The following is a 20,925-nucleotide window of genomic DNA, read 5'->3' as shown; positions in this document are numbered from 1 at the left end:
ATAGTAAAAATTATTTCCACCCCCTTCTAACATATATTTGTGCATATATAAGCCAATACCAACTTGAAATCTTATATTCTGTCAGTTTTTACACTGTTTTCTACCTTGCTTTTTCTCTTCAGAATATATTTTGGAGATCATTTCATGTCAATCCACAGAGTACTTCACTATAGCTACATAGTATTTTATGCAGATAATAGGCTGTATTTAACCCTACTGATAGACATTTGGGTTGTTACTTATCTTTTGCTAATGCAAATACAACAATTAATAACCTTATATGTATGTCATTTTTTAGGGTGCAAGTGAATCCCAAGAATTTGGCTGGGTCAAAGGGTATATGCATATTAATTTTGGTAGACATTGCCAAATTGTCCCGGGTAGGAATGTGAATTCCTACCAACTATATATGAAAGTGCGTCATTTCTTAGCAGAGTATGTTGTCTAACTTTGGGTTTTTACCAATCTGATAGATGAGAGCATTATCTGATTTGGGGTTTTTACCAAGCTGATAGCAGCGTATGTGGTCTAACTTTGGGTTCTTACCAATCTGATAGATGAGAAATGGTATCTCAGTGTTACTTTAATTCAATCTTTTGATAGGTGAGGTTGCGCCATATGTGTTTCCTTTTCTGTCAACAGTTTTTCCCTAGTTGTTCTGTTAAGTTGTATTCTTATAGTAGCCATTGTAGAAATTTTTTATATAATAAAGATACTATTAAAAGTTATATTATCTTTTTGATTGAGATATGAGTTGCAAACATTCTCTTCTAGTTTGTCACTTGTCTTATGATTTTGTTCTTGATTAATTTTGGCCATAATTAAGTTTTATTTTTTATTTTTCCATACTTTATCAGTCTTTTGTGGGTTTTTGATGTTGACTTATAATTTGATTTTTTATATTCAAGATATGGAGAATAGAGTTGACACAGCAGGTCTTAGACTGCTATCCTTAGAAAGGCCTCCTTGCGAAGCTGGCCCTTGCTGGTGTTTAGAAACTTAGCTGGCATACAGTTCTCTATACTTAAATGAAACTTGTCCTAAATGATAAGGATGTCTCCATATGCCTAAACTGTATAAGTGTTGTGGTTTATGCTGAATACCTGCTTTCCTTTTGGGAGTCTGGAATTTTGGTATATGCGAGACAGAAGATACATGTATGAACAGTTTCCATGAAAAATCTTGGACACTGAGTCTCTGATGAGCTTCCCTAGTAGATAACACTTCACTTGTGTTGTCACAATTCATTACTAGAGGAATTAGGCTTGTTCTGTGTGACTCCACTAGGAGGGAAGTCTTGGAAGCTTGGAAGCCTCATTTCCTTCAAACTTCATCCCACATATCTTTTCCCTTTATAGTTTTTGCTTTGTATCTTCTGGCTGTAATAAATCATTACTGTGGATACAACTACGTGTTGAGTCCATTGAGTCTTCCTGGGAGTTATAATGGAATTTACCCTTATTTTTTTCCTTTTTGTTTAATTAAAGACTTTTTTGGCCTGGTACAGTGGCTCATGCCTGTAATCCCAGCACTTTGGGAGGCTGAGGCGGGCAGACCACTTGAAGTCAGAAGTTCGAGACCAGCCTGGCCAACATGGTGAAACCCAGTCTCTACTAAAAATACAAAAATTAGCCTGGCATGGTGGTGTGTGCCTATAGTCACAGCTACATGGGAGGCTGAGGCACAAGAATCACTTGAACCTGGCAGGTGGAAGTTGCAGTGAATCAAGATTGCAACACTGCATTCCAGCCTGGGTGACAGAGCAAAACTCTGTCTCAAAAGAAAACAAAAACAAAAACAAAAAACAAAATGCTTTTTTTAAAAAAAAAAATTATTTGCCAATTTTTTAAAACAATTTTTTATTATACTTTAAGTTCTGGGATACATGTGCAGAATGTGCAGGTTTGTTACATAGGTATACACGTGCCATGGTGGTTTGCTGCACCCATCAACCCATCATCTATGTTAGGTATTTCTCCTAATGCTATCCCTCCCCTAGCCCCCTGCCTCCCAACAGGCCCCAGTGTGTGATGTTCCCATCCCTGTGTCCATGTGTTCTTATTGTTCAGCTCCCACTTATAAGTGAGAATATGCAGTGTTTGGTTTTCTGTTCCTGTGTTAGTTTGCTGAGAATGATGGTTTCCAGCTTCATCCATGTCCCTGCAAAGGACATGAACTAATTCTTTTTTGTGGTTGTGTAGTATTCCATGGTGTACATGTGCCACATTTTCTTAATTCAGTCTCTCATTGATGGACATTTGGGTTGGTTCTAAGTAAAAAGACCCCTTTTTAAGGGCAATTTTAGGTTCACAGCAAAATTAAGAGGAAGGTACAGAGATTTCCCATATACCCCCTACCCTGACACATGCAAGGCCTCCCCAGTTATCAACACCGCCAACAAGAATCCTATATTCGTTACCACTGAGGAACCTGCAACAACATATCATAATCACCAAAGTCCATAGTTCAGGGTTCACCCATGGTGTTGTACATTCTATGGGTTTGTACAAATGTAATGACGTGTAGCCACCATTATACTGTCATACCAGGTATTTTCACTGTCCTAAAAATCCTCTGTGCTCTGCCTATTCATCGCTCTCCTGCCCTGTATTTTTTTCAGGAACTTTTATCATTTTTGTTTTTAGGTATTGGGGTAACATTTATATTCATAAATTAACTTAGGATTTATATGTTTATACGATTGAATCTATTTCACCTAGAATGTGTTTTAAAGCTTTCCTCATATACATATTAGTGTAACATTTATATTCATAAATTAATTTAGAATTTATATGTTTATTAAGTTGAATCTATTTAGCCTAGAATATGTTTTAGAATTTCCCTCATATAGGTTTTACATATTTCTTAAATTTATTCTTAGTTATTTCATCATTTTGTTTGTGTTGTGACTGGGGCTTTTTCTGCCTATCTTCTAATTATTGTCTGTATATAAGAAAGCTAGTGATTTCTTTATGTTAATTTCCCCCTGCTATCTTATTGAGTTATGTTACTATTTGTAGGAGTTTTTCATTTGATTCCTTTGGGTTTTCAAGATTTATAATCATATAATCTATAAATAGTAATAGTTTTACTTATCTCTTTCTAATGGCTGTGCCTTTTATTTCTGTATCTTCTATAATTGTAGTTAGGACCTTCAGTACGATATTAAATAATAGGGGTAGCAGTGAGTGTTTTTTACTTTTTATTGTTTTTTAACTTTGGTGGGAATGTCTTTACTTTTTCCAGGAAATCTGATGCTAATTTTTGGCTGGGATAGACATATTTTATCATGCTATGGAAGTAACTATATTTCCATTCTATAGAGGGTTTTCTTTAGTTTTCAGATCTCAGTGTTTTTATTTGTTTCTGTATCTCTGCTGAGACTTACCATTTCTCTGCTAAAACTTTTTATGCATTGTAAATATGTTTCGCTTCATTGAGGATAGTTGTATTAGTGGCTTGATTCTTGTTCGTTAGTTCCAATATCTGGTTCGTCTTGGGTTTGGACTCAATTTATTTTCTTTTCTCTTGAGAACATTTAATTTTTTGGTTCTTTGTATACTTGGTGATTTTGGATTGTTTCTGTACATTATGAATATTAGATTATGGATATTCTAAATGCTATTATTTTTCTGATAAGCATGGTTTCCTTTGTTTAGTAAGCAATTTTTTTGGCTGGGCTTCTACTGCAAACATGTTTTCTTATGTAGAAGGTCCAGTCTGTTCAGATGTTTTGTTTTTAGGTGGTCTGTTGTAAATTTGTCTGATCCTCCCTGGTTCAGGTTTCCGTTAGATATGTGGGGAGACAGCTTGAGCTTGGGGATCCCTTCTTTGACTCATGCTTGCCCAGGATTCTCCTCTTCTTTCAGCATTCATGGCTTCATAGCTTCTTTTTCCTAGTTCCTCAGATCAGAAAGAGTTCTTCCATGCAAGGCCCCCATAGCTGCTGTACTCACTAGGTGGCTTAGCCCCAGGCTAAAAGCTGCAGAAACAGGAATTTACTTGTACTTCCTCCAAATATAGCATGACCTCCCCTCCAGAATCTGTCTTTATATCTTCACTCTCCTGGACCTTCAGATCATTGTTTTTCATATCTTGTCCAAGTCTTTATAGTTTTCTGCAGGGAGCTAGAAGTGGTGGTCATTCTATAGCATCTTAGCAAGTCATACCCAGAAGTGGAACCTCTCACATTCCACTTATTGTTTTAAATCAAGAATGGTCATTGAATTTTATCAAATGCTTTTTTAGAGTCTAAGGACATGATCATGTTTTTTTTTTTCTTTAACTGTATCTACATGATGAATTGTATTATTAGTCCTGATTTTGAATCATTCTTGTATTCCTGGAGTACGACCCACTTACTATTCTTTTATGCTCTGCTGATTCTTACTGTATTTTACTGAGGGTTTTTGTGTTGATATTCATGAGAATGACCTATGGTTTTCTTATTGGTACAATCTTTGTTAGGTTTTGGGATCAATAATATCCTTATTTCATTGAAGGAGTTTGAATATTTTTCTCCTTTGTCTAAGTTTTAGAACGGTTTAGCATTAGAATTATCTAATGTTTAAAGTCTGGTAGAATTCTCTATGAAGCTGTCTGGATCTAGGTTTTCTTAGCAATAATTCCTAAATTTGTTTTATGGAGAATGATCTATTTGAATTTTCTTCTCTGTAAATCAGTCTGTATTAGACTTTCTGTTTCTTTGGGGGTGATTTTTTTTTTTTGTAAATTATATTTTTAAAAAAGCAGAATTATCCAGTTCATCCAGGTTTTCAAGTTTATTGGTAAAGAATTTATCAAAATAGCCTCTTTTCTGATTTAAAAACATATTATCCATTTCTGTGGTTAAATTTCCTCTGGCATATCTTCGCTTATGCTTGTAGTTTGGTTATCTATTTTGCATAAAAAACAACCCTAAAAATCAGTAGCTTCAAAAACAACCATTCGATTTGTTCATAATCCTATGGAACAGGTATTTGGGCTGGTCTCACCTAGGCAGTTCCACTCCATGTGGTATCATCTTGGGTCACTCATAGGGCTGCATTCAGCCTTCAATAGCAATCTCCTCATTGTACTTGCAGCCGCTACTAGCAGTTTCCTTACTGCCCCTCAGGCCTCCACCTACTGCTTGGTCGAAAATCCAGTGCCACAAATTTTTCAGTTTTTAGTTACACAAACACCTTACTTCTAGGAACCTTACTTCCAGGATTATCTGTTTCTGTGTAACATACTACCCCGAAACTCAGTGGCTTAAAATAGCAACCATATTATAATTTACTCAGAATTCTTGGGAATTCAAGCAGGTGATGCTGGGTGGTTGTTCTCCACGTGGTATTGGCAAGGGTTACTCAGGAGCTGTGTTCAGCTGGGTGTTTGGCAGGATCTGAAACATTTAAAGTAGATTCAGGTCTCTCTCCCCAGAGGATAGTCAGACTTCATACGTGGAGACAAAAAGGGAGTATTCTAATAGACGACAGTGGAAGCTGTTGATCTGTTAATGCCTAACTTTAAGAATTATGAAGCATCATCTACCACATTCTCCTTGTCAAAGTAAGTCATAGTGCCACTCAGATTCAAAGCGAGGGGAAATAGACCCCAGCACTCAGTGAGAGGAGTGACAAAGAATTTGTGGCCATCTGCAGTTCACCAACTGTGCTTTCTCTCAAGTTCATTTCATTTCATTTTACTGAGAACCAGCTCTTGGATTTATGTATTTTGGTTTCATTCTCTTTTTCTGTTTCTAACTCATTTATTTCTTCCTTTACTTTATTAATTCCTTCTTTCTATTTACCTTGGAATTATTTTATCACTCTAAAAAATCTCTTTCCCCCCACCTTTGCCATTTTTTTTTTTTTCTTACAGGACTAATGAATGTTAGTGAGTAATACTTAATAGTAGAAATGAATTTATTAGAACTGAGTGAAGTCTCTGGGGGATGTAGGAGGCAAAGAGTGATCTGGAACATGAGACCTTGCCTTGATATCTCTGCACTAGGGTGTCCTAAGTACCTTTGGGACTCTGGGCTCTGGATGCTATGTGGCAACAGAAAATTGAAAAGTGAGGTGAAAGGATGCCAAAGAAAACTTTGAAATACTTTACCTTTTGGCTTGGAGATACCCTAGATTACGCCTGACATTCATACTGAGTGTATTCTTCCTTATACTTTCTGCTGGTTTACTGTATTTGATTATACAGGTTGAGTATCCTTTATCCTAAATGCTTGAGATCAGAAGTATTTCAGATTTTAGACTTTTGGATTAGGGATACTCAACCTGTACAAACTAACATCAGTTAAAAAAAAAAATCCTCAGAGAAAAAAATGTATTCATTTTGAATTTTCCCAGTATTTTTAAACCCACCCACATTATTTCTGCTTTCACTAATCTCCATTTTTGTTTTCCCTATCTCTGGAGTCCAGACATTTTGGAAAAGCTGAAAGTTTCTTGTGTGCTTTGTAAAATTCCTTGACATGCTTTCTTTTCCATTTATTTTTATTCTGAAATGAACTTTTTTACTACTGAACATGGTTCTTGTTCAATTCTAGGTTGTAGACCTTTTTAAGCCAAATTCTTTCTCATATATGTATTTTGAACATGCTAAAAGCTTATCAGGTGAAAAATAGTAAAAACAGTCAATAAAAGTTAGGTAATATTTAGATACTTTATATACAGCCACAAACATCTTTCAAGAAAACATGGTAAGTTAGTTGACTTACCAATAAAATAATTCTGAAAGTCTCCCATGTGGTGGCTGTAGGATATAAAAGCTAACAAAGAAGCTTAAGTTACCATTTGCAGTACAGTTTCAGATGAACTCTTTGTAATTTGTCTTGTTTTAATAAGAATTAATTAAATTAATTGAGAATGGGCATATATAGGAGTCAAGAAATTTATGTTATGAAAGCATAATTTAGTAAATTTACTTTGACATACAAAAACTAAACATTAAAATACAGTATATTCAGTTTGACTTCTTATTCAAGTTAAGCTCTTAATATAATATCCAGAAAATAAATTGTATCATAGTTGGGTAACCAATGAATGATCATTGTTTACAACTTTTTTGGGGTCAGCATTTTACTGGTCTTACGCAGTTCAGTTATGATTAAAGCAGGAAATGTAACCTTTTCAATAAAATGTAAACTTTTAAACCAGATTCTAAGTTTAGCTATTTTGACCTTGACAAATAATAATTAAAGAGGCACCAAGATAAAATTATCTTGTTTGTGTGCTTCTCTTCAAAACCCATATGTTCAAATAAATGTCATTAAAACAGCCCAACTACAGAAAAAGAGAGGTCAAAATTCACTCAATTTGGAGATAAAAGAATAGTACAATGAGTTTTGCTGATATAACCACAGGCAAATGCTATTAACTGTCTATACACCATACACAAAAATGGATTTTAAAGACTTAAATGTAAAACCTGAAACTATGAAACTATTAGAATGCATACGGGGAAATGCTTCAGGACACTGATCTGGGCAAAGGTTTTTTTTAGTAAGACCTCAAAAGCACAGGCAACAAAAGCAAACATAGATAAATGGGATTACGTCAGGCTAGAAAGCTTCTGCTCAGCAAAGGAATAGTCAACAGAGTGAAGATACAACCTACAGAATGGGACAAAATGTTTGCAAGTGATCCATCTCACAAGGAATTAGTAATGAGAATGTATAAGGAACTCCAACAATTCTGCAGAAAAAAAAAAGCCCAAATAATCTGATGAAAAAAATGGACATATAGCTTTATGCAGTGGCAGTATTGTAGCCAATGAGGTTTATCTGAGGTGCAATTATTGCTAATTGAAAAAAAATGGCCATATAATCTGAATAGACATTTCTTAAAAGAACATATATAAATGGCCAACAGATGAAAAAAATGTTCAACATCACTAACCATAAGGGAAATGTAAATCAAAACTACAATAAGATATCATCTCACCCCAGTTAACACAGCTATTACCAAAAAGAAAAAGTAACAGATACTGGTGAGAATATAGAGAAAGGGGAATGGTAGTACACTATTGGGAATGTAAACTAGTAGAGCCACTATGAAAAACAGTATGGAGGTTCCTCTATCTACCATATGATCCAGCAATCCTGCTGCTGGGTATATATCCCCAAAAATAAAAAAGTACATCAAAGGGTTGTCTGCACTCCCATGTTTATTGCAGTACTATTCACGATAGCCAAAATACATAATTAACCTAAGTGTCCATCAACAGGCGAATGGATAAAGAAAATGTAGGTATATACACAATAGAATATTATTCAGCCATAAAAAATAGAAGTCCCATCATGTACAACAACATGAATGGAGCCATAGGTCATTATGTTAAGGGAAATAATCTAGGCATGAGAAGACAAATACTGCATGCTCTCACTGATATGCAAAAGCCAAAAAATACTGATCTCCGGGAGGCAGAGAATTGAATATGGTTACCAGAGGCTGGGAAGGGTAGTGGGTGGATGTGGGGGAAATGAAGAGAGGTTAGTGAATGGGTACAAAAATACTGTTAGATTTATTGTGTATTTCAAAATAGCTAGAAGAGGCTGGGCACGGTAGCTCATGTCTGTAATCCCAGCACTTTGGGAGGCTGAGGTGGGCAGATCACTTGAGGTCAGGAGTTGGAGACCAGATGGTCAACATGATGAAATCCCGTCTCTACTGAAAATACAAAAATTAGCCAGGTGTGGTGGCAGGCACCTGTATTCCCAGCTACTTGGGAGGCTGAGGCAGGAGAATCGCTTGAACGTGGGAGGCAGAGGTTGTAGTAAGCCGAGATCACGTCACTGCACTCCAGCCTGAGCAACAGAGTGAGACTCTATCTCAAAAAAAAAAAAAAAAAAAAAAGAAAGAAAGAAAAAAAAGAAAAGCTAGAAGAGAAGATTGGGAATGTTCCCAAAAGAAAGAAGTGATAAGATGGCCAAATAGGAACAGCTCTGGCCTGCAGCTCCCAGGGAGATCAATGCAGGTGATTTCTGCATTTCCAACTGAGGTATCCAGCTCATCTCATTGGGACTGATTAGATGGTGCAGCCCACAGAGGGTGAGCTGAAGTAGCGTGGGGCGTCACCTTACCCGGGAAGCACAAGGGGTCGGGGAATTCCCTCCCCTAACCAAGGGAAGCCCTGAGGGACTGTGAGGAATGGTGCATTCCGGTGTAGATACTATGCTTTTCCCACCGTCTTCGCAACCTGCAGACCAGGAGATTCCCTCGGGTGCCTGCACCACTAGGGCCCTGGATTTCAAGCACAAAACTGGGTGGCCATTTGGGCAGACACCGAGCTAGCTGCAGGAGTTTTTCATACCCCAGTGGCGCCTGGAACACCACTGAGAGAACCGTTCACTCCCCTGGAAAGGGGGCTGAAGCCAGGGAGCCAAGTGGTCTAGCTCAGTGGATTCTACCCCCACAGAGCCCAGCAAGCTAAGATCCACTGGCTGGAAATTCTTACTGCCAGCACAGCAGTCTGAAGTTGACCTGGAATGCTTGAGCTTGGTGGCGGGGAGGGGCACCTGGAGGCTTCAGTAGGCAGTTTTCCCCTCATAGTGTAAACAAAACTGCTGGGAAGTTTGGACAGGGCAGAGCCCACCACAGTGCTACAAAGCTGCTGTAGCCAAACTGCCTCTCTAGATTCCTCCTCTCTGGGCAGGGCATTTCTGAAAGAAAGGCAGCAGCCCCAGTCAGGGACTTACAGATAAAACTCCCATCTCCCTGGGACAGAGTACCTGGGGGAAGGAGCGGCTGTGGGCACAGCTTCAACAGACTTGAACGTTCCTGCCTGGTGGCTCTGAAGAGAGCAGGAGATCTCCTAGCACAGTGCTCGAGCTCTGCTAAGGGACAGACTGCCTCCTCAAGTGGGTCCCTGACCTCCCTGACCTCCATGCCTCCTGACTGGGAGACACCTCCTAGCAGGGGTCAACAGGTGTTCTCTCACCTCATACAGGAGAGCTCCAGCTGGCATCTGGCAGGTGCCCTTCTGGAGTGAAGCTTCCAGAGGAAGGAACAGGCAGCAATCTTTGCTGTTCTGCAGCCTCTGCTGGCAATACCCAGGCAAACAGGGTCTGGAGTGGACCTTCAGCAAACTCCAGCAGACCTGCAGCAGAGGGGCCTGACTGTTAGAAGGAAAACTAACAGAAAGGAATAGCATCAGCAAAAAGGCTGTCCACAAAAAAAACCCCACCCAAAGGTCACCAGCATCAAAGATCAAAGGTAGATAAATCCATGAAGATGAGGAAAAACCGGTGCCAAAAGGCTGAAAATTCCAAAAACCAGAACTTCTCTTCTCCTCCAAAGGATCACAACTCCTCGCCAGCAAGGGAACAAAACTGGATGGGGAATGAGTTTGACAAATTGACAGAATTAGGCTTCAGAAGGTGGGTAATAGCAAACTCCTTCCAGCTAAATGAGCATATTCTAACACAATACAAGGAAGCTAAGAACCTTGAAAAAAGGTTAGAGGAATTGCTAACTAGAGGAACCAGTGTAGAGAAGAACATAAACGACCTGATGGAACTGAAAAACACAGCACGAGAACTTCGTGAAGTATACACAAGTGTCAACAGCTGAATCATTCAAGTGGAAGAAAGGATATCAGAGATTGAAGATCAATTGATTAAATAAAGCATGAAGACAAGATTAGAGAAAAAAAATGAAAAGGAACGAAGTATGGGACTATGTGAAAAGACCAAACATATGTTTGATTGGTGTATCTGAAAGTGACAGGGAGAATGGAACCAAACTGGAAAACACTCTTCAGAATATTATCCAGGAGGCCTTCCCCAACCTAGCAAGACAGGCCAACATTCAAACTCAGGAAATACAGAGAACACCACAAAGATACTCCTCAAGAAGAGCAACCCCAAGACATATAATCATCAGATTCACCAAGGCTGAAATGAAGGAAAGAATGTCAAGGGCAGCCAGAGAGAAAGGTCGGGTTACCTACCCACAAAGGGAAGCCCATCAGACTAACAGCAGATCTCTCTGCAGAAACCCTACAAGCCAGAAGAGAGTGGGGGCCAATATTCAACATTCTTAAAGAAAAGAATTTTCAACCCAGAATTTCATATCCAGCCAAACTAAGCTTCATAAGCAAAGGAGAAATAAAATCCTTTACAGACAAGCAAATGCTGAGAGATTTTGTCACCACCAGGCCTGCCTTACAAGAGCTCCTGAAGGAAGCACTAAACATGGAAAGGAAAAATTGGTACCAGCCACTGCAAAAACATACCAGATTGTAAAGACCATTGACACTATGAAGAAACTGCATCAATTAACAGGCAAAATAACCAGCTAGCATCATGATGACAGGATCAAATTCACACATAGCAATATTAGCCTCCAATGTAAATGGGCTAAATGCCCCAATTAAAAGACACAGACTGGCAAATTGGATAGAGTCAAGACTCATTGGTGTGCTGTATTCAGGAGACCCATCTCACATGCAAAGACACACGTAGGCTCAAAATAAAGGGATAGAGGAATATTTGCCAAGCAAATGGAAAGAAAAAAAGGGAAGGGGTTACAATCTTAGTCTCTAATAAAAGAGACTTTAAACCAACAAAGATCAAAAGAGACAAGGAAGGGTATTATATAATGGTAAACGAATCAATGCAACAAGAAGAGCCAACTATCCTAAATATGTATGCACCCAATAGAGGAGCACTCAGATTCATAAAGCAAGTTCTTAGAGACATACAAAAAGACTTAGACTCCCACATAATAATAGTGGGAGACTTTAACACCCTACTGTCAATATTAGATCAATGAGACAGAAAAGTAACAAGGATATTCAGAACTTGAACTAAGCTCTGGACCAAGCAGACCTAATAGACATCTACATAACTCTTCATCCCAAAGCAAAAGAATATACATTCTTCTCAGCACCACATCGCACTTATTCTAGAATTGACCACATAATTGGAAATAAAACACTCCTCAGCAAATGCAAAAGAACGGAAATTATAACAGTCTCTCAGACCACACTGCAACCAAATTAGAACTCAGGAATAAGAAACTCACTCAAAGCCACACAACTACATGGAAACTGAACAATCTGATCCTGAATGACTACTGGGCAGATAACAAATTAAGGCAGAAATAATGAAGTTCTTTGAAACCAATGAGAACAAAGACACAACGTACCAGAATCTCTGGGACACAGCTAAAACAGTGTTTAGAGGGAAATTTATAGCACTAAATGCACACAGAAGAAAGCATGAAAGATCTAAAATCGACACCCTAACATCACAATTAAAAGAACTAGGGAAGCAAGAGCAAACACATTCAAAAGCTAGCAGAAGACAAGAAATAACTAAGATCAGAGCAAAACGGAAAGAGATAGAGACACGAAAAATCCTTCAAAAACTCAGTGAATCCGGGAGCTGGCTTTTTGAAAAGATTAACAAAACAGACCACTAGCCAGACTAATAAAGAAGAAAGGAGAGAAGAATCAAATAGACACAATAAAAATGCTAAAGAGGATATCACCACTGATCCCACAGAAATACAACGTACCATCGGAGAATACTATAAACACCTCTACAAATATGAACTAGAAAATCTAGAAGAAATGGATAAATTCCTGGACACATACCCCCTCCCAAGACTAAATCAGGAAGAAGTCGAATCCCTGAATAGACCAATAACAAGTTCTGAAATTGAGGCAGTAATTAATAGCCTACCAAGCAAAAAAAGCCCAGGACCAGATGAATTCACAGCCGAATTCTACCAGAGGTACCAAAAGGACCTGGTACCATTCCTTCTGAAACTATTCCAAACAATAGAAAAAGAGGTACTCCTCCTTAACTCATTTTATGAGGCCAGCATCATCCTGATACCAAAACCTGGCAGAGACACAACAAAAAAAGAAAATTTCAGGCCAGTATCCCTGATGAACATTGATATGAAAATCCTCAATAAAATACTAGCAAACTGAATCCAGCAGCACATCAAAAAGCTTATCCACCACGATCAAGTCAGCTTCATCCCTGGGATGCAAGGCTGGTTTAACATATGCAAATCAATACACATAATCCACCACATAAACAGAACAAATGACAAAAACCACATGATTATCTCAATAGATGCAGAAAAGGCCTTCAATAAAATTCACCACCCCTTCATGCTAAAAACTCTTAATAAACTAGGTATTGATGGAACATATCTCAAAATAGTAAGAGCTATTTATGACAAACCCACAGGCAATATCATACTGGATGGGAAAAAGCTGGAAGCATTCCCTTTGAAAACCGGCACAAGACAAGGATACCCTCTCTCACCACTCCTACTCAACATAGTATTGGAAGTTCTGGCCAGGGAAATCAGGCAAGAGAAAGAAATAAAGCGTATTCAAATAGGAAGAGAGGAAGTCAAATTGTTTCTGTTTGCATATGACATGATTGTATATTTAGAAAACCCTGTCATCTCAACCCAAAATCTCCTTAAGCTGAAAAGCAACTTCAGCAAAGTCTCAGGATACAAAATCAGTGTGCAAAATCACAAGCATTCCTATACACCAATAACAGAGAGCCAGATCATGAGTGAACTCCCATTCACAACTGCTACTAAGAAAATAAAATACCTAGGAATAAGACTTACAAGGGATATGAAGGACCTCTTCAAGGAGAACTACAAACCACTGCTCAAGGAAATAAGGACACAAACAAATGGAAGAACATTCCATGCTCATGGATAGGAGAATCAATATCTTGAAAGTGGCTATACTGCCCAAAGTAATTTAGAGATTCAATGCTATCCCCATCAAGCTACCATTGACTTTCTTCACATAATTAGAAAAAACTACTTTAAATTTCATATGGAAACAAAAAAGAGCCTGTATAGCCAAGACAGTCCTGGGCAAGAAGAACAAAGCTGAAGGCATCACGCTACCTGACTTCAAACTATACTACAAGGCTACAGTAACCAAAACAGCATGATACTGGTACCAAAACAAATACATAAACAAATGGAACAGAACAGAGGCCTGAGAAATTATACCACACATCTACCACCATCTGATCTTTGGCAGACCTGACAAAAAACAAACAATGGGGAAAGGATTCTCTACTTCATAAATCATGTTGGGAAAACTGGATAGCCATATGCAGAAAACTGAAACGGGACCCCTTCCTTACACCTTATACAAAAATTAACTCAAGATGGATTAAAGACTTAAAATTGTAAGACCTAAAACCTTAAAAATGCTAGAAGAAAACCTAGGCAATACCATTCAGGATGTAGGCTTGGGCAAAGACTTCATGACTAAAACATCAAAAGCAATGGCAACAAAAGCCAAAATTGACAAATGGGATCAATTAAACTAAAGAACTTCTGCACAGCAAAAGAAACTATCATCAGAGTGAACAGGCAACCTACAGAATGGGAGAAAATTTTTGCAATCTATCCATCTGACAAAGGGCTAACATACAGAATCCACAAAGAACTTAAACAAATTTACAAGAAAAAAACCAACAGCCCCATCAAAAAGTGGGCAAAGGATATGAACAGACACTTCTCAAAAGAAGACATTTATTTGGCCAACAAACTTGAAAAAAGGCTCATCATCACTGGTCATTAGAGAAATGCAAATCAAAACCACAATGAGATACCATCTCACACCAGTTAGAATGACAATCATTAAAAAGTCAGGAAACAACAGATACTGGAGAAGATGTGGAGAAATAGGAATGCTTTTACACTATTGGTGGGAGTGTAAATTAGTTCAACCATTGTGGAAGACAGTGTGGGGATTCCTCAAGAATCTAGAACTAGAAATACCATTTGACCCAGCAATCCCATTACTGGGTATATACTCAAAGGATTATAAATCATGCTACTATAAAGACACAGGCACACATATGTTTATTGTGGCACTGTTCATAATTTTACTGTTATTATGAACTTAGATTTTTAAAAAATATTTCTTAGTTTTGGTGAGAAGAATTTGAGTTTAGCACATTTAAAGCATTAGAAGTCCAATTTCCTTTTTCTGGGAATTTTAAGAATATTCAAATTACATAAGAACTTATTTATCTCTATAAGTCAATAAGAACAGAGCTCCTTGAATTTAAGAGACATTATACTGTAATTAATAATATCCTCTGTAGATAGGATATTATACCTCACATAATGAGAGGGATAGGCCTTTCTGAATTTTGGACCCATAGAGACAGAGCTTACAGCTTCATGTGTACAAGTTTGGCACAAGTCAAGAGTAAACACAGAAACACAAAATCTCTCTGGCCCAAAATCAAAGAGGTATTCTCCTTCCCAGTGGGCATAACATATTTAATTGATTTGAGCTAAAAGAAAATAGACAATTTTTTTAAAAGTATAACCAGATTCTCTGTCATCTCCCACCCAATAGGGATAGATCTATATCACCTTCTACAAAGATCATGAGATGGTCAAACTATAAAAACTAAAACCCTTATTGTTTTTACAGTTAATAAGGAACTGATTAATGAGGGAACCAATAGATGTAAAAACTGGCTTAAAGGAGAATTCAAACCACACATATATGTACAGGTAATCAGACATGTTGAAATGAATTTACAAATAGATATGAAACTAGTCGGTATCCACAGGGCAATCTGTTGTATTATACTGGACAAAATTCATTTGCATTAGCATAAATTTTCTACAATTTACAGAGTTGTAAAATAGCTCGAAGACAGTGAAAATCGCAGGTACTTATAGAATCAGATAACCCAGAAAGGTGCATTTGACAGGACACCTGGTCATCTTTTTCTGTTGTCTGCTTCAGTCTTTCTTTAGAGAACAATCCAGGAAGCAATCCTTGACTTCTTGGCCAACTTAGACACAAGGTCAGCCAGGCCTAATCTTTTAACATTTCAGCTGGAACTTACGAGATTCTCAGAGCAAGCATGGGGGCAGGCAGTTTGTCTTCACCTATCCCTGCATCCCGAGCTAGATGAGGCCTTTTCTTGCTGTCTCACTTTCCTCCATGCATCTTGTGACCCATCCAGAGGATCACTTCAGAGCCAAACATTGCACAGTGTGGAGGTGAAACTCTGTGATGGGAGGAGGTTTAACTTGGTAAAGAATTACCATTGGAATAATTATCCAGAGTGACTTGGTAAGGTCTGGTTTCACCAGGGCCCTCCCTGAGGGTCATTCCCAACCAATACCTGCCCATACAGTCACAGGCTCAGACCTGGGACCGTCCCTGCTGCCTAGGCTGAGACCCAGCTCTGTCCCCTGTCTACAATAGTAGCAGCCCCAGCCTTCAACAGGTGGAATTATAATTTGTCAGGTGATAAAACAAAGACTGAAATCTATTTAAGAGAAGCAGTTTAAGAGTACAAACATATAATATATGAAGCGCTAGTTATATGAAAGTAAAATGATTAAGGTTGAGTTTCACTTATAATTTGAAAACCAACATTTATTGTGCTTCTACATTGGACGTGTTGTCTCAATTGTATTTTGGTCTCTCGGCAATTTTGCTGGAGCTTGCTATGTGTTTTACTAAACTCAGTTTTCAAAAGGAGTTGCCAGGATTTTATGAATTGTTTTATTAATCCCAGAAATTTTTAAGGCTTTCTTAAGATCAAATGGTTAAGATAGACTGGCTCTTGGCACCCTTATTAGATAAGACTTCTGCCTTTTCATCTGTAAATTTAGTAGAAGGTTGTAGTTCAAAGAACAAAGTTCAGAATGTCTCTGCGATATTAATTAGAACAAAGTCCTCTTTACTTTGACTTTTGGCACTATACCATATGCTTTTAAACATCAAGAATTAGATTGATCTTTAGAAACACCTTAAAGCATGGAAATAGCAGCCTTGAAGCTTATAATAAAAGAACAGTTTAAAATGCATGAAACAACTCTTCTGTTTAGCTATGCATTTTGTTAACACTTTTTATTTTAGTAACCTTACTTCTGATAAAGATTCTTCATTAGTGTTCTTGGCAGTAACAACTGATACATCTTTCTTGACCTCACCATGCTTAGAATGAAACTTAAAAAGAGTATAAATTTTATTTAACCCTCACATTTTGCCAGATCACTGTGCTTACAATAAGCACACATGGCAGGATATGGTGATGAAACTATGGGAACATACTTACCTTCTCTCTGAGGTCTACTTTTCTTTACCTGAGTTTGTCTTACTGATTTGTGTCACATATCCAAGAGTAGAAACTACCTTTCAGAACTAACTCAGGTTAGCTCATTGCTGTTCAAAGAAGCTGAAGGCTAATGAAAGGCAACGTATACTCTAAAGATTTTTCATTTCCTTCTTATACAATGAAGTTATACCAAATTATGCATTTGCTTCCAAATTTTGGTTATCCTTTTGATTACTGTCTTTATCATCCATTATTTTCTTTGGAAGGCAGCTGGCAAATACTCCATTATGTCATCAGTAAGAGTTCATTTTCTACATAGGAATACCATGCAGAGTAACAACTGTGACTTTTGCCCAGCTCTAATACTTAACTTCTTTTGTCAGGAAGTGAACTGATGCTGGCTTCTCTTTGTCTTATTCCAAGTTGGGGCATGAGATTTTCCCTGCATTAGAAGGTTGTTGAGACCTGAAGCCTGGGAAGGTAAGATGCCAGCATGAATACTGTCCGTTGAGAACTGTGGTTTAATTGAGTGTCTGGTGATTTAAGAGTGTAAGTCTTTCCAGCTGTTCCTGGTTTATGGTCCTGAACCCTTAAAGTTTTACCAAAACATGAACAGTGAAACACTTCTACAATGGAAAGGCCCATTAACATATTATTTATAATATTTAAACATAATTTTATGTTTATTGAAATTACTTAAAATTTAAGAAAGGAAAAATTGACACATAACAATTTCTATGTATAGATACTTTGTATACACAAGTCTATATGTATCATAAAATGATAAACTAAGAAAAACATATATGTACTTTTTGTTTGTAGTTTTACTTTTTCTTCTGATTTTTTAATATAATAGACTTTTTATTTACTTATTTTTGTTTGTTTTGAGACAGGGATCTTGCTATGTTGCCCAGGCTGGTCTCAAACTCCTGGCCTCAAGCCAACTACCCACCTCAGCCTCCCATGTAACTGAGATTACACACTCAGCTGCACGCCAGTGTACCCAGCACTAGACTTTTTTTTTCTGAGATGGAGTCTTGCTCTGTTGCCAAGGCTGGAGTGCAGTGGCACAATCTTGGCTCACTGCAACTTCCACCTCCCGGGTTCAAATTATTCTCCTGCCTCAGCCTCCTGAGTAGCTGGAATTACAGGCACCCACCACCATGTCCAGCTAATTTTTGTATTTTTAGTAGAGACGGGGTTTCACCATGTTGGCCAGGATGGTCTCGAACTCCTGACCTCATGTGATCTGCCCACCTCAGCCTCCCAAAGTGCTGGGATTACAGGTGTGAGCCACTGCACCCAGCCTTAGACTTTATTTTTTAGGTCAGTTTTAGATTTCCTCCCTGATCATTTTTTGAGGCCAGCAAAGTAAGGAGAGTAAAGACTTGAATCATATATTTTGTTAATATGGAGAAAAAAGACAACATTAAGCAAATCAACGAATTATAAAGTTTTGTCTCAGTACTTTCATGACTCAACCAGCATTCTATGGGTGTTTTCCCCAAAAAGTCTCCATTGGAGAAGACTAGCGAATGCACACACTCAGTAATGAGGGTCAGGCGTTTACACTACTGTTGCTTACTCTCACCATTTGTTCAACATGCTTCTTCATTCACTGTGCCTTAGCTAGTTTTAGTAAATAAAATGTTGCCAATTTTCAGTGACTTACTTAAGCTAAGAAATTATAGTCCTTCACAATGAAATTATAAACAATATCCTTCCTAGTGACAAATATGGATTATTCTCTATGAAAACTTATTTATACCCAACATGTAGTACATTTAGATACAATATGTAGTTCGTTAGATACAATATGTAGTTCATTTCAGCATATAAGTTATCTGGGTAACAGTCAATCTTAAAAGAATCAGATTTTGCAGCCAGGCATGATGGCTCACACCTCTAATGCCAGCACTTTGGGAGGCCGAGGCAGGCGAATCACTTGAGGTCAGGAGTTTGAGGCCAGCCTGGCCAACATGGTAAAACCCCATCTCTACTAAAAATACAAAAATTAGCTGAGCGTGGTGGCGCAGCCCTGTAATCCCAGATACTCAGGAGGCTGAGGCAGGAGAATTGCTTGAACCCGAGAGGCGGAGGTTGCAGTGAGCTGAGATTGCACCATTGCACTCCAGCCTGAGCGACAAAAGCGAGACTCCATCTCAAAAAAAAAAAAAAAATCTAAGATTTTGTTTCATAACTGGACTTAAATTTACTAATACATTTGACGTACTAATAATTATCAGTTTTTAATGGTGCTAATGTCATATAAATGTGATGTTAAACAACAAAAATGTTGTGAGATTGAATGTTAGCTAAATATCTCTACATATTAAGAATCTAATAAAGGCTTTAATAAAGTTACATTTATAGCACTAGCTAATAAAAGATGCAAAAGTCAGAAGCTAGTCGTCTTCTGTCACTGTTTCTTGGCCTATAAAAATCTGGTAGGGGTTTCATAGGATTTTGGCTACATTTGTGTGTTGTTATATGGCTGTGGATTTTTTTTTTTTTTTTTGAGACGGAATCTCGCTTTGTCTCCAGGCTGGAGTGCAGTGGCATGATCTCAGCTCACTGCAACTTCCACCTCGCGGATTCAAGCAATTCCCTGCCTCAGCCTCCTGAGTAGCTGGGATTACAGGCACCTGCCACCACACCTGGCAAATTTTTGTATTTTTAGTAGAGATGGAGTTTCACCATTTTGGCCAGGCTGGTCTTGAACTCCTGACCCTGTGATCTGCCCACCTTGGCCTCCCATGTTGCTGGAATTACTGGCGTGAGCCACCGCGCCCGGCTGACTTATTAAAGGGATCCAAGCCCGTGTTGTTTTATTGAACACGTCTAATAGTTTTATTTTTTATTTATTTTTTTCCATTTTTCGTAAGTTGCAAATTGAACTTTGATTGACACAGAGTGTCAAGTGGAAGCCAAATTTGACGTATGCCAATATTAGACTTTCTCTTTCCAGGATAGACCAGCCCAAGTGAAGTGGCACTGACATTGCATCTCCCTTTGGTTAGCGAAGTCTTTTATAATATTGTAAACATGGGTTTTTTTTTTTTTCCTGAGAAATGATAGCACATTTATTGATCACCATGCTCTTAAGCTTTTCTAGTTATAATTTTTCTTAGGTATTTTATTCCTCGTAAACACACTTGTATAGTGTGTTTCAGTGTTCAAAGCACTTTCAGACATTCTTGCTTGATTCTGACACTAGCCTTAGGAAATAGTTAAAAGGACGTGATGTTATTTTGATTTTACAGAGTCTTAAGTGACTTGCCCAAGATCATATAGCCAACAAGCATGGAAATAGGGTGAAGACACCAGTTTTTCCATTTCACAGTCCAATAATCTTTCTTGGAGCTAAATGGTGCTGTTTGTTTACGTGACTAAAAACTGAGTTATTTTACTCATGTGAAAGGCCTCCTATGTTGTAACAGCTTCCTTCAGTGCCATAGAATCGAATGAATGTATTTCATGTCAATGTATTCAACGTAGCTTCTGTGTTTGGGAGCAGATAATTGGCGGTCTTCAGCCAGAAAACAAATTTGTGTAACTTGGATTCAGAATTCTGGAATTTCTCACCTACTGGAGTATTTGTACCTATTCCAGCGTCCATCTTCAATTCCAGGAAAACATGGGTGATCCCTTATTGCTTAGTATTCACCTCATTAGATGGCACAACTGTTTGCTACTTGGCAGTCTGTGCAGAAGTAAGGTCCAGAAGTAATTTAGCAAGAGAGTTACTTACATAAAGACTGAGAGCTACGTAGTTCTGGGTAAATGCTGGTGCAACATGACCTCTTTGTGTTTTGTGTAAATGCTGT

The 20,925-nt window shown here is 38.0% G+C and overlaps 1 protein-coding gene and 1 pseudogene across 14 annotated transcripts in view; both read left to right on the top strand.

Annotated features, from left to right (window-relative positions):
* Window positions 1-20,925, top strand: part of NRG4 (neuregulin 4) — a 122,054-nt gene that overhangs the window by 69,384 nt on the left and 31,745 nt on the right. The gene's annotated exons all lie outside the window — the stretch shown is intronic.
* On the top strand, window positions 7,744-7,851 carry LOC123575062 (U4 spliceosomal RNA; annotated as a pseudogene).

The sequence above is a fragment of the Macaca fascicularis genome, chromosome 7, assembly GCF_037993035.2.
Source record: "Macaca fascicularis isolate 582-1 chromosome 7, T2T-MFA8v1.1".
Lineage (NCBI taxonomy): Eukaryota > Metazoa > Chordata > Mammalia > Primates > Cercopithecidae > Macaca > Macaca fascicularis.
The sequence above is the reverse complement of the archived record's forward strand: the minus strand, read 5'-3'. Positions and strand labels throughout refer to the sequence as shown.